This window comes from Musca autumnalis, unplaced genomic scaffold (assembly GCF_047663935.1).
Source record: "Musca autumnalis isolate F117 unplaced genomic scaffold, ASM4766393v1 scaffold_1, whole genome shotgun sequence".
NCBI lineage: Eukaryota > Metazoa > Arthropoda > Insecta > Diptera > Muscidae > Musca > Musca autumnalis.
The window spans coordinates 8517837-8533426 of record NW_027411644.1 but is presented as its reverse complement, the minus strand read 5'-3'; the positions used below and the strand labels follow the sequence as shown (position 1 = coordinate 8533426).

General features: G+C 36.6%; 1 long non-coding RNA gene across 1 annotated transcript; it reads left to right on the top strand.

The window, feature by feature from the left end:
* Nucleotides 1-4740: 4740 nt before the first annotated feature.
* Nucleotides 4741-5046, top strand: LOC141390331 (uncharacterized). The gene is made up of 2 exons (XR_012409325.1): nucleotides 4741-4835; nucleotides 4993-5046. It is a non-coding gene; the product is annotated as an uncharacterized lncRNA (long non-coding RNA).
* Nucleotides 5047-15590: the final 10544 nt, after the last annotated feature.

Genomic DNA, 15590 nt, shown 5'->3' with positions numbered 1-15590 from the left:
TTCCTTCGGGTACCTCACACACAAAATTTCGAATAAATTCACTGTTTTTGACTAACTTTGATTTCTGTTGAAGCAACTTGCAAAATTAGGACTGTAAAAGGTTTTCAGTGGCAAGTCCATACTTCTTGGGAAAACAGAACGAAAGTTGTAAAAAACCCATGTAAAAAACCATATGTCGTAGCTGGAGAGCACAATAACTCTCGAACTGATAAACCGATTTGGTCCAAAATATGGTCTTCGTCATATTTTGTCCAACCTTAGGTTAACTTCTAAAATGGCCCATATCGGTCCTCTCCTTAGGATATCTCCCCCACAAAAGTTCAACAGTTTTATCCAAGTGCAGTTGAGGGTCTGTTCGGAGATCGTTTGGAAATTTACTGAAATGACTAGTGGGCGCGATATCTATAGAAATGATTTGACTCTCAAAATAAAATGTACTTGCGTAATGCATTATGTCGGTCCATTCCCTCCTCCTCAAAACTATTGAACTTTAACCTAATCCACATTTTTGTCGGCAAAAAAAAGTGCCACGAAATTCTGAAAAGACCCTAAATACATTCGATCTGTCCGTATATGAAAGTTCCATCGGCAAAGCCGACTGATACTTTTTTACTTGTTCTTATTTCTTTTTAATTTTTTAGAAAATATTTTTTTAATATTTATGCATTGTCATCCAAATTTGAAAAATGTGCAAATCTTTATTAACTGCAACTGTAAAAACAAGGGAACTGACGCAATCCTGTTGTGGCGAGGATCGAAACTATAGTTTTCCCAGCCTTACCCCTTGGCGAACAATGCCAAATATTCTTCACTAATAAATTCATTGTATGTTAGTGTTAAAACAACAACAATGGGATTAAGCCAGACTATTAGAAAATATAAATAAATCCAAAAACGATAAATGCCTTTATATCCCCCCAAAATTTGAGGTGGGGGAGCTAGATATCAAACGTTTTTGTAGCTCGGAATGCACGAAAAAAAGAATAAAACTATGAAATGTTATTGGCAAAATTCAAATAAAGATGTTGTAAATATGCAATTTTGAGCTAAACTATTTTTTGTTTTTGTTTTTTAAGACAAAAATAAGTTTTGACAGCAAAAGAAGACATCTGTAGTGCGATTCTCTAACTCATTTTTTGAGTTACCGACAATTGTCGGTAAAATTAGAATGCTTATAATTTCGGCAATTACGTAAAGTTCTACCGATAGCAAGTGTGTTGTCAACTTTTGTTTGAACTTTTCATTCGTAATTTTGCGTTTTAATTTTACCGATTTTTGTCGGTAACTCAAAAAATGAGTTAGAGAATCCCACTACTGCTGGGCTTACAAGGTCATATTTTAATTGCATCATGGTTCTTATGTTATAACTCATAAAAATATAAACATGTCAATCTCATACATTGCATATGGAATTCTTTTCACACTAAGAAAACGATCATTTTCCTTATATTAATTAGTGAAACATGGCAAAGAAGGTAAATAACAATGTCTTTAGGTTTTTAGTTCTCGAAGATGATCTATCTGATCAATTATAATAAGTAGTAGCGATAGAATAACTCGAGAAAGAAGATTAAAACAAGTACCATTATATATTAACGATAAACAAGGGTCCATAACCAGGGCCCAAAAGTGGTTTATTTAACTCAAATTTAATGGTGCTCTCAAACAGCTAATCCTGTTGGTATTTATTGGTAGTTGAGTCCCCTTAACAATAAAGCACATAAAATGTTATGCTGTTCAAATATTTACCGAAAACACAGAGCATTGTCGAACGTCCATTCATACATTCAATCTATAGATCTATAGACTATAGTCTTAAAAAGGTCGACCAAGTAATTTTTTTAAAAATAGACATATTTATTACAATTATTTGTAATTTTTCACTAATAATAATAATAATTGTTCCACAAACATCCCAGGCGGGACAAGGGAGACTTCTCTCATATCAATGAGTGCACCACGATTCATATTAGCTCAATGATATGGGGCCTACAGTTTATCGCCGAGTTCGAACGGCGTGTCCTAAGACACCACTTGTAGAGAAGATTTACATGGCTGAAATGCTCAGGAAATGCAACCAACATTACTTAGGGGTATTTTGCTACCGTTGAAAATTTGATGTTGCCTAGCCGGGGAATCGAACCCACGACCTTCTGCATGTAAGACGGGTGTGCATACCATTGCACCACGGTGGCAACCCATTTTTCACTATTTAGTGTAGGGAAAATATTCGTATTCTAAGTGTGAAAACAATTCCATGACAAATTGTAAACACGCATTTATTTCCAAAACCACTTCCTTCAATATCATAATTAAAGTTTATTCTTTAAATACTATGTAATTTTCCCACTTAAATACGTGTGTTTAATTTTGACGAAAAAAAACAACTTTTTTTAAATAAGCTTTTGTCTGCCTGCTAACCGTTGCTTTTTTTATTTAACCATCCCCATAGTTTATCCTTTAATCCTTGAAACTCCACAGTCTTTTACAGGCAGTCTTTCACTTTACTTACTTTGTTTTCTGGTGTCAACAAATGCCGACACCACGAACGCCACCAACGTCGACGACAAAGGCAGGAAAGACCCACCAAAAAAGTAACTCTCTTTATTTCGTACAACCTGTGGAAGAGGATGCCCCATGCAGAGTGTGCATTAAACTCATCTACTTTTCACAAAAAATATACTATCTATCTTTACAAAACTAACGCTGTTTTTCTGCAGATTTATTTAATACTTTTTTGTTCGTTTTCTACTGAAAACCGTGAATGTTTTTAGTTTCTAAACCCTTTCTCGGAACTTCAAATTGCTCTTCATGCTTGTCCCAGTGAACTGCGGAACAACACGAGAAAAAAAAACAAACTTGACAACAATAACAGCCATGACGCTGGCTATAAAAAAAGTAAAACGTTGAGGTTTGGCATGAAATATTATAGTTTGAGCTTGGCCACCCAAAAAGCCAGCTGTGGGTTTTACTTTCGAACAAAACAGACACAGGAGATAATGTATGGGATGTTTTCCATGAAAGTGCAAAATCATTTTAAAACCCTTTAATTATGTCAACTTTCAAGAAAAACCCAATAATTAGTTATTGGGAGACAGCAAAAAGACAAAAACACTTAGTTTGTTAATACATTGAAAAACACACTAACAGAGTAGTTACCTGATTATTTATACCACCCTCTGTTTAGTTTAATTTTATTTTCTGCTGCTTAGCCGTGAGCAGAGTGCCTTAGTGTTTGATTGTTCTCCTTTAATAAAGAGTTGAAAAAATGTGGACTTTCTTCTAGAGTATCTGCTTTCTTTTCAAGTAACATTTAAATTCGTTCATTGTTCGAAATTTTATTGGACACTGAGGGTAGGGAAAACACAGTTATTTATTCCACAACCACGGCCACCAAAGATGCTCTTTGGTGGTAATGGTAGCGATGATGCTAAGAATGCGATGCACAAGCAAAACTAGATAACTATGGAAGATTTGTTTTTACATTGGGGATATAATCTATGCGGTGCATTAGGTATGACGATAAAAGGAAATTTTAGTTAATAACTTTGAAGATTATCTCAAAAACTTAAGCTTATTGAACATAAGCAATAGCTATAAACAATGTTTGAAACTTAAATTTAAATGATTTTTATAATTTGCATGAGCGTTTGGGTTGGAGTGGTTATAGCAACATGCAACAATGTTCTGAGGCCCCTGACAGTTACCAGTTTGGGTTCTGTGATATATAGATTTTCTTTAAAGGCAAACATTCTTTGGCAAAATAAATAAAAACATTACACTTTTCATATCATGACAAAAAATTAATTAGTGATTTTTTATTACATTTGACCAAAAGGGAATTCTAATAGTTTCATCCTATGACTTATTATTCTTCTTATGGACATCCCTATGTTTGATGAGTCTACTTTTATTGTTGGCACAAGGATGAATTCGTTAGTTGTTCGTGAGTTAGAAGTGGCCTCTTTAAATTGCTTCTCTTTTTGGCTATTCTAATGGTATATATGTATGTGTGTGTGTGTGTTTGTTTCCTTTTTCAGGTTCTGGTAAAGGTTCAACACTGCCTTTTAGCTATTTGTTGCCAAAAGGGATGTCTAAATATTCTCTGTGCAGGTTATATTTTTTTGTTCTCCATTAACAGCATTTGACACAAGAAGTTTGTAAGCGAATAGAAGTCCAAAGCATTGGCGGTCACTTGATTTATTGTGTTTTCAAGTGTACTCCACAAATGATGGTTCCCATAGGGGGCGATATGCAGTTAAACACAGACAGTCAGACAACTAGACACAATGATGGGCTGGTGATGACTTTTAGTCAGCAGATCACAGAGAAACAAGTAGAAGAACTTTCGTCTGCATATCGAGGCAAAATTGTTTCTGAGAGAGCACATACCCACATGTTCTTTAAGTTGATTACTAATCTTTAATCTGTTTGCCCAGACATCTAAAAGCAATGACAATTTTTATTTTTATTTCTTCTTGTTTGTTTTGTTTTTCTATTTGTAATTAGGGGTGGCATTCTCACGAAATGGGCAAGATAATCTAAAGTTTTGTCGTAAAAGGGGGAAATAAATTTGTATTTTTTTGAAAAATGACAACAGTTGTGCTTTATAGCGTCATGTGTGATGTACTAAAATTGTAGCGATAATCATTAGGGACTTTTATTAAGCAAATTTCAAACAGGGTCTATTGGGTTTGATTCATTGTAAAATTGCTAATGTTTAGTTTCAGTCTGTATCCATTGAGACTTTCATTTATGGACAGTAAGCGTTAACACAACCAAAATTCTCTTCCCAAAAAACTATTAATATTGGAGGGTTGTGTGGTTTTTTAGAGGTATGAACTTGCCGATTATATACAAAATATTTTGGGTCATTTTTATACCCTCAGCATTTATGCTAACGAGGGTATATACACTTACATACGGGCGAAATGTGTATCATCGAAATAATGGTTTTAGACCCCAAGTATGTTTGTACGAAATCCGTTTCAGATAATTTGGAGTCGATTTTGCAACGTCCGTCTGTATCCGCCAGATGCACGATAACTCTCGAACGGATCAACCGATTCGAACCAAATTTTGGGTAACAACACCCGAAGACTATCGAGCCGAACTCAATTCCCGAAGACTACCGACCCGAACTCAACACCCGAAGACTAACGAACCGAACTCAACACCCGAATACTACCGAGCCGAACTCAACACCCGAAGACTATCGAGCCGAACTCAACTCCCGAAGACTACCGAGCCGAACTCAACACCCGAAGACTACCGAGCCGAACTCAACACACGAAGACTACCAATCCGACAGCAATCCGAATAACGCCGAGCCGTGCGATACGCCAACAACGGGAACTACCGACCCATTGCCAATCCGAGTATTGCCGAGCGAGGGCTGACGATCAGAAGATTGCCGATTTCACTATCTCCGAGCCGAGTGTTATCGACCGACTGTCAACTACAAAGCCCATCTTCTATCCGCCGATTACCACCTACTTCATACCGACCAACTCGAAGCGATTCCACCCGAGGCTGTTCCCCAACTTTACCAACATATCAACTTATCTCCATATTATCTGAAACTTATGTTTACGAAATTATATAAATAAAACTCTGAAGCACAGTTCAATCGTGTCTCATCTTACTTAAGGTTTGTGGGTCCTTGAGTCGACCCTGACAGCGGCTGAGCTAACCTCAGCTTTCGGTAAAACCACTCGTTATAATATTTTTAATTTTTGGTTGGAAAATCAGCGAAAACCTGCAAAATTTAATCGAGGTGTCAAAGACAACTTCATGACGGAAGTTAAAAAGCAAATTTATAATATTTGTGCACGCCTTAACCAAAAATGAATAAAAAATTGGAGGTTAGCTAGCGACACAGTATTTACGCTAGAACAAGGTAATGATAAAAAGAAGAGAGGGCGCCCTAATGTGGATTATAGTGAAGGAAGAAAACTTGCTTCGGAAGTCTGCTATGAACACGGCAACAGTACAGTACCCTTGATCCATGCCGCCTCTGTTTCGGCCAATTTGTCAAAAGAAAAATATTTAAACTATGTTCTCAAGGAAGTTCGGTATCAGCCAACTTAATTGAGAAAACAATTAACTTCGACAGAGAAAATTTATGAACGATATATCCAAATCTGAACCGATTTCAATATGATGTCTCAATATTGTTTTCTAGGCCAAATTCCGTCACACACTTTAAATTTCATCACAATTGGACATATATAGCGAGATTGCTTCACGAAATACCTAAAATCGGGTGAAAATATATATGCGAGCTATATCCAAATCTGAACCGATTTCGATATAATTTGGCATACTTTTTTTCTAGACGTAATTTCGTCACACATTTTACATTTCATCGAAATTGGACAGAATTTGCGTGTTTGTTGCGCCAAATACCTAAAATCGGGTGAAAATATATATGGGACCTATATCCAAATCTGAACCGATTTCAATATAATTTAGCAAACATATTTCTTGGACAGAAAATGCGTGTTTGTTGCACGAAATACCTCAAATCGGGCGAAAATATATAAGGGAGCTATATCCAAATCTGAACCGATTTCAAAATAACTTTGCAAACTTATTTCCAGTCCGAATTCCGCAACATATTACAAATATCATCATAATTGGACAGAATTTTCGTGTTTGGTCCATCAATTACTCGAAATCGGGCGAACATATATATGAGAGCTATATCTATATATGAACCGTTATCAACCAAATTAGGCAGATTAGCTTCTAGGCCGATTATAAACATCTGCACGAAATTTTGAAGGTCTAGCTTGCCCCTGTGATTTTTTGCCTCAAAAACATGTCATCGGCCCCATCGTGCACTCCTTCGGGTACCTCCCACACAAAATTTTGGAAAATTTCAGTTTAGGACCAGCACTCGAATCACTTTAATTTAATTTTCGTTGTAACAACTTTTTTCACTGACCCCTATACGACGGTATAAGTTTCATCAGGGGCAAGCCCATACTTCCGGACAAAATAGCCTGAAAGTTCTAAAACACCCCCATGGCACCGTGTGTAGTTGTTGGAGCGCAAGATAACTCTCGAACGGATCTGCCGATTCGGTTCAACATTTGGCCTTCGTACTGTTTAGTCCAAAATTAGTTTAAGTTCGAAGATAAGCCATATCTGTCCATTCCTTCAGGTACCTCCCCCACAAAAGTTAAAAAATGATTGGAAGAATTGTGCGAACGATAACTCTGGAAGGCAGTGACCGATTTGGTCTATACTTTACACACCATAATATATCTACCAGGTATAGATCAGGTTCGAATATGGACTATATTTGTCCACTCCTTCGGGTACCTCCCACACAAAATTTCGGATAAGTTCACTTTAAGGCCTGCTCTCGAATTCAAGCACCTCCTCCGCAACAATTTTGAACTTTAATCCTAATCCACACTTTTGTCTGTAAGTTCAAATGTTCAAAATTCTGAAAGACCCTAAATACACTCGATCTGTCCGTAGATGAAACTTTCAATTCACATAGGATGAGGGTATATCCCTGTCGGCAAAGCCGACTGATACTTTTTTACTTGTTTTTAAACAAATGTGGATGTTCCGAATAAATGCGGACATTTTGCTAATAAATTTAATTTGGATTAAAGTGCAACAGTTTTGAACTGTTGGGGGTATGTATCTGTATTAATTAACCGACATTGTCCATTTTCGAACTGCATATACTTTTGGGAGTCATTCAACGGTTATAGTCCCAAACATAAATTTTCAGTGGTCGCTGCATAAATTTTTAGAGCGGTTGGAAGCAATAATAAAAACAAGTAAGAAAGGCGTTAAGTTCGGCCGGGCCGAACTTGTTATACCCTCCACCACAAGTTGTATTGAAGTAAAATGGAATAATTAGTTTCATTTCGTGTAAGAAGAAGACTTAATACTAAATTTCAGCAATTTCGGCAAAACAATGTGGGGCACCGTTCTATGGGGCTATTTCAAAACGCCGATCTATACCGACAAATTTCTGACGGAAAGTTTTTAGACTCAAAGTAGACTAAATACCAAATTTCCTATATCTCGGTAAGAGAATGTGGCTAAAACTTAAAAAATATCGAAAATCAAGAAGTACGCTTCTATGGGGATATTGGAAGACGTGGACCTATACTGATAATACTATTCTGGAATATTTTATAACTATTGGAAGACTAAATAACGAATTTCACCCATTTCGGTGGGATATTGACGTCACAATCTTCAGTATTACGAAAATCGTAAGTACCGTTCTAGGTTGGTTATATCGAAACGTGGGCCTATAGCGACGAATTTTAGTCAGAAATGGGGCAATATGAAAGCGTGGACCTGTACAGACATATTTCTGGTGAACAGTTTTATATCACATTGAAGACTAAATACCAAATTTCAGCCATTTTGGTGGAGCCACAACCTTCACAATACGGAAAATCGGGAGGTACCTTTACATGGGGGCTATATGAAGGCCTGGACATATACCGACAAATTTAAAGGGGAAGTTTGAGTACCTCTAACGAAGTCTAACTACCAAATTTCAGCCATTTCGGTGGAATACTGAGGCCACAACGTTTAAAATACCGAAAATCGGGAGGTACCGTTCTATGGGGGCTATAGGAAGGCCTGGACAGATACCGACAAAGTTCTGTGGGAAAGTTTTATACCACCAACGTAGACTAACAACCAAATTTCAGCCATTTTGTTAGGATAATGAAGCTAAAACCTTAAAAATACCGAAAATCGGGTGGTACCGTTCTATGGGGCCTATATCAAAACGTGGACCGATATAGCCCATTTTCAATACCAACCATCCTGCAAGTAATAAAAACTTCTGTACCAAATATTGACTCTCTATCTTTAAAATTGCGAGCTGTATCTTGATTTCAACAGACAGACGGACGGACGGACAGACGGACATGGTTTAATCGACATAGAATTTTATGCTGATCAATAATATATATACTTTATAGGGTCTCCGACGAATATTTCGATGTGTTACAAACGGAATGACAAATTTAATTATACCCTTCATAATATGGCGGAGGGTATAAAAAGTTTGGACCAAATAGGAGAATAACTTGTAATTTTTGGGGGAGGTAGCGAAGAAGTGTAGCGATATTGCCCATATTCGAACTTAAACTAAATTTAGTGAAAATATTAGGTTGCACGAAATTTGTAACCAATCGGTTACTCCGTTTGCGAGTTATCGTGCCCTCCAGCCAGCCACATTTCCGGCGGGCATGGCTATATCGACTCCGAATTGTCTGAAACCGATTTTGCTTAAACATACTTGGCGTCTCAATTTATTAGTGTGCAACATTTGAACCAGATTGAATACTCCGCTAGTGTCATTTCAGTTAGTTTGGTTTGAAGAAGGAGAGGTGAAAGTGGAAGTGGACAGAAAAGACAAAAAAAGATTAAGATTATGTAAATCGAACTTATATTGAGGAAAAAATTAATCGAACTTAATTAGATGTATGAGGAGCCACATCGCAGCCATTTAAGAAAGACTTGTAAGAGATTGAGAAACTATCTCGAAGGCCTATGCTTTCATTTGACTAGGACATCGGCAGAGAAGATGCTCGATCGTTTCAGTCTCTTCCTGGTCTTCGCAGAGGCTGCAGTAATCAATGACGTTGACTTCTCACTTGCTTGGCATAGATCTGATACGGCAGTAATCAGTAACGACCCCTACAACATTTCTGAAATATGCATTGCAATGTAAGAGAACTGATGCAGGATGAGATTACCGGAAAGATTTACTTCGATAGCTTACATCTATGAACGTCTCGCCAGATTCCTGCGATTTTCTCAAAGTGGAACTTGTTGAGATTGTCGGAAGAAGCGGCTTGCAACGGTCCTCTACTTTAAGGTCAGAAGTCTGGAAAACCCGACTTGGTAGTTCATCAACTACGAATTTGCCTCAAAACTACAGTGCCGTGATACTCAAAAAACAACCTTACCACAAGTTTTCAAAAGAGATTTTAAAACAGTTTTTTATACCCTCCACCATAGTATGGAGGGTATATTAAGTTTGTTTTTCCGTTTGTAACGCATTGAAATACTCATTTGCGACCCTATAAAGTATACATATATATTCTTGATCAGGGTAAAATTCCGTCCGTCTGTGGTAATCACTCTAGCATCCACAAAAATGGAGATAGGACGCTGAAAATTTGGGAAAATGCGTCTTTTGTTTGCAGGCAGGTCAAGTTCGATGATGGGCTATATCGGTCCACGTTTTGGTATAGCCCCCATATAACGGTACCCCCCGATTTACGGTATTTTGACGTTTTTAGCTACATTTTGACATTTAGGGTTCTTAAGTGTCAATAAACATATATAACAAAACTTGTGGACATAGGTCCACGATTTGGTATAACGGTACCCCCCGATGTACGGTATTTTGACGTTTTTAGCTACATTATCAGACCGATGTAGCTATAATTTGACATTTAGGGTTCTTAAGTGTTAGTAAACTTATATATTAGAAGTTGTGGACATAGGTCCACGTTTTGGTATAGCCCCCATATAACGGTACCCCCCGATTTGCGTATTTTGACGTTTTTAGCTACTTTTTTAGACCGATTTAGCTATAATTTGACATTTAGGGTTCTTAAGTATCAATAAACATATATAACAAAAGTTGTGGACATAGGTCCAGTTTTGGTATAGCCCCCATATAACGGTACCCCCCGATATACGGTATTTTGACGTTTTTAGCTACATTAACAGACCGATGTAGCTATAATTTGACATTTAGGGTTCCTAAGTGTTAGTAAACTTATATATTAGAAGTTGTGGACATAGGTCCACGTTTTGGTATAGCCCCCATATAACGGTACCCCCGATTTACGGCATTTTGACGTTTTTATCTACATTTTCAGACCGATTTAGCTATAATTTGACATTTAGGGTTCTTAAGTATCAATTAACATATATAACAAAAGTTGTGGACATAGGTCCACGTTTTGGTATAACGGTACCCCCCGATATACGGTATTTTGACGTTTTTAGCTACATTATCAGACCGATGTAGCTATAATTTGACATTTAGGGTTCTTAAGTGTTAGTAAACTTATATATTAGAAGTTGTGGACATAGGTCCACGTTTTGGTATAGCCCCCATATAACGGTACCCCCCGATTTGCGGTATTTTGACGTTTTTAGCTACTTTTTTAGACCGATTTAGCTATAATTTGACATTTAGGGTTCTTAAGTATCAATAAACATATATAACAAAAGTTGTGTACATAGGTCCACGTTTTGGTATAGCCCCCATATAACGGTACCCCCGATTTACGGCATTTTGACGTTTTTATCTACATTTTCAGACCGATTTAGCTATCAATTGACATTTAGGGTTCTTAAATGTGAATAAAATTATAAAACTAGTGGACATAGGTCCATGTTTTGGAATAGCCCCCATATAACGTTACCGCTCGATTTCAGGTATTTTGAGAATTTTACCAACAAGTTTTAACCGAATTATCTGTAATTTGAACATTTGACATTTGAAATTCTTAGTGGTCACCACACCTCTCCACCAAAAATTGTCAAGAAAGCCCCCATATAACAGTACCTCCCGATTTTCAGTAATTTTATGATTTTAGCTACAATATTAAACCGAACTAGCAGTTATTTGACATTTGAAGATCTTAGTGGTCACAACACCTCTCCATCAAAAATTGTCAACATAGGTCCAAGTTCGGATATAGCTCCCATGTAACGGTTCCTCCCAATTTTCAGTAATTTGGCAATTTTAGCTACAATTTTTAACAGAACTAACTGTAAGTTGACATTTGAAGGTTGTAGTGGTCACCGCACATCTGCATCAACAATTTTCAACATAGCCCCAATATAACGATACTTCCCGATTTTCGGTACTTTGAGGATTTTACTTAAAATGTTTAACCGAAAGTAGGTCCATGTTTTTTGTATAGCCCCAAAACAAACCTCCCGATTTTCCGTACCTTAGCTTTATTTTTGGACGAACTTTCTGTAATTTGAAATTTAAAAGTCAACAAAACTTCTGCAACGAAAATTGTTCATTTAAGTTCATATTTTCGTATAGCCCAGATACCTCCGAACTAGCTGTTAATGACATTTGAAGTTCCCACGTTATGTACCGATTTTCGATATTTTGAGGATTCTAGATAAATTTTTTAACCGAATTAGGAGTTATTTGACATTAAAGGCTCCCATCAAAAACTGTCAACATAGGCCCATATTTTATTAAAACCCCTATATAACAGTACCTCCCAATTTCTAGCCCACCAAAAATTGTCAACAGTTAGATATAGGCACCATAAAAAGGGCCTCCCGAATGAAGCATTTTATGTACATTATCTGACATTTTAACGTACTCACTTAAAGTTAGGGACAGGAATGAATATTTTATGGTGGAGGGTATAAAAAGTTCGGCCCGGCCGAACTTAATGCTTTTTGACTTGTTTTAATTAATGGTCGTCTTATGTTTAGCTCTTCGCACATTTTCCATCTTGGACCAATCTATGAAAATAGTTAGGATATCCGGGATTGGTCTATCCTACAACCATTTACTCCGATCCCGAAAGATTACATTTGCAGTTTCAATGATTTGAGTTGAGGGAATATAATCAGTTTTACTACGTATACGTTGTAGAACGTTAGACATTTAGTTCCGTCCTGTTTTCATGGATTACAATAATTGGATAGAGCGCTATTTTTGCACCCGAGCGTATTTTTCCATAGGCAGGTCAAGTTCGAAGATGGGTTATATCGGAACACTTTTTGGTATAGCCCCCATTAGGGATACGTATTACCAAGCAAAAATCGATCTTTTGATTCTTACTTAGAACTCAAGACTCGATCTTTCGATCTTTTGATTCTTACTGTGCAACAAAATGGAGGTGAAAGTCTGGGGAAGAGATAATTCCATTTGGGGACGGATGTCCTTGGTGAGTATATTAAGAACCCCGAAGGACAGATCCTCCGTGAGTCGAAATTCCGCGTTATTGCGTGATGGAGTTTTTGCTAGAGACCGTGTAAGCCATCAGGAATTAGCGTTATATCTTTGTACATTGTTACTTTAGCTTATTTTTAAGATGACGTGTCTTATCGATTAGTTGTCAATGAGAGCCATATCTAAAAATTTCTGAGCGACATTTTTGCAGAACATTTCGAAGCTGAAAAACGTCATCATGTGGTACTTTTATAGCGGCTCTAAAATAAAGGACGAAAAGCACATTGAAAGAAGCGAGTTAGAAGGTCGAAGTGCTCTACGAAAATAATCCTCATTCGATTTAACGTAAGACACGTCATCCCAAAAATAAGCTAAATAAACAGTAAACGAAGATATAACGCTAATTCCTGATGACTTACAGGGTCTCTAGCAAAAACTTCATCACGCCATAACGCGGAAGTTCGCTTCACGGCGGATCTGTCCTTCGGGGTTCTTAATATACTCACCAAGGACTTTCATCTCCAAAAGGAATTATCTCTTCCCCAAAATTTGTGTTCACAGTGTTATGGGTCATTATGAACGTCACTAAGAAAATATATATCATTGTCTCTCGGACCATACGAGCAAGGTGTACTTGTGGTAAAAATATCAAAACCGAGAACTGCAAATCCTTCATCACTCCATATAGTCGTGGTATTGCAGCCACCGAAATATGTAATGGTTTAAGGCTGTGCTTGTCAATGATCTAAAAATATCGTTAACAATTTTTTTTATCTTATCTCTGTATTTCTTTTATTGCCATATTTATTCTTCACATAAAAATAACATACTGAAAATGTTTTTCAAATAACTCTGATTAATTTGTCCAACTGCTATTCATTGTATTGCAGATTGAAGTGATTAAAATCTTTTCGGTTTAAAAAATCTCTTTAAGCAAACTTTTCATTCAACGACCGACAATAAGCCGTTTAATTCGCTTTTAAAAACTGCTTTGGGTATACAAAAACTTTTCGTCTTTCAAAAGTTAATTTAATGGTTCAATCATTCTCTGGTTGAAGAAGGAATCATCAATTGGCAAATGTTGAAATGCCAAAGACATTGCTCTTCTCGGTGTGTATATTTTATTTAAAGTTTATGCTAATCACAAATCATGTACTTAACTCAGTTAAGTGAGCGTAGTGCCGACAAGTAGTTTATATTTTGGCTTGTTGTTGCTTTTCTTTTCAAGCACTTCATTTGCTTTCAGTCCAATGGTAAATGGGTGTACAACCAGTACTTTGCCAAATGCTTCATTGTAGTGTATCCAAGAAGCCGTCAGTCAGCTCTTCGGTCTGCGATGGTGGTAATAGTTCTTAGTTGAATCGTACTCAGAATAGAAGATGATACCCAGGAGTGTATGTGTGAATCAAAACGAACCTCCAGCACGGCTACTGAGGTTTAATGTTTTATGCGATTTTATCCACGGGCTGTTCTTACCCCACTTCAGATGCTCTGGTACCGTGATAATGAAAATATTATTTTAATATTTTCATTTTCAAGAGAAACAACCATTAAAGCTCCCCGCAACAGTGAAACGTTGTTGGCTATCTTTTGTCGTCATTCGCCGTATTGTTTCAGATGTTGTTGCCCAACGAAATTGCAAGAAAAGTCTTCGTTGCACATCTGTTTAACATTAAGCATCATATCCGCTTCCTGTTCTAGTGCCCTTGACGGTTTTGCTGGGCATACTCAGACTCGTGTGTTTTGTTCAAGGAATTCATTTCGATTTGTAGTTCTTTTTTTTTTTTGCTTCATTCCATCTTCTCGTTTTGTGCTAAAATAAACTTAAACACTAAAACTAAAATAAATTGTAATCGAGAAAATGACAGATAAAGTACGGAGGGCATTGGAGAAAAGGAAACGAATCTGGTGCTGTAAAATTGGTGAACACACAAGAAAAGAAGAATCCCAATCTCCCATGGCATGATGTCTAAATGCGAAAAAATACCTAGACAGTGACCGAGCAAAAAACTACGTCGGAATTTAAATAAACTTGCATTGCAGCAACTATTTTTGAGGATATTTTTTATTTTGTAATTTTTGTTAATACCGTACAGTAATCAATACATTTTTAACGTCCTAATTTTTGTAACTTACAAAAGTATTATATCTTTAAAATAAAGACCTCATTGATTTTTTATTTTTTGCTTTTAAATTTAATTAAATACACTTTTTATAGCTATTATCCATGACATAAAATACTGTTCACAATCTTCAACAGTATCGGTTAGCGATTAACGTCATCATCATATTGTTCGTCACTGCTGCGGATACTGCTGGTGCCATCACAGAAATGTCGTTCACATGTTTTCAATTTCAGAATTATTACATTGTTCAATAAAAACATTGACAAAGTTGTCATCATCCATCACTGCAACACTTCTCAGACGCTGTCTGTCTCTCACTCTATCCTTCTTCACCATCAGATATACACATACATACAAAGACATGTATGTATTTGTAAGTATTTCCATTATAATCTATTGAATATAAACTCAAAGAAAAATATTGAAGTACGAGTATGAAGTTCTAAGTTTGTTTTTCTTTTTTATGTTTTGGTTGAATATTTTTTGTATTGATCTTAGTTTGAGTTGACTATTTGGCT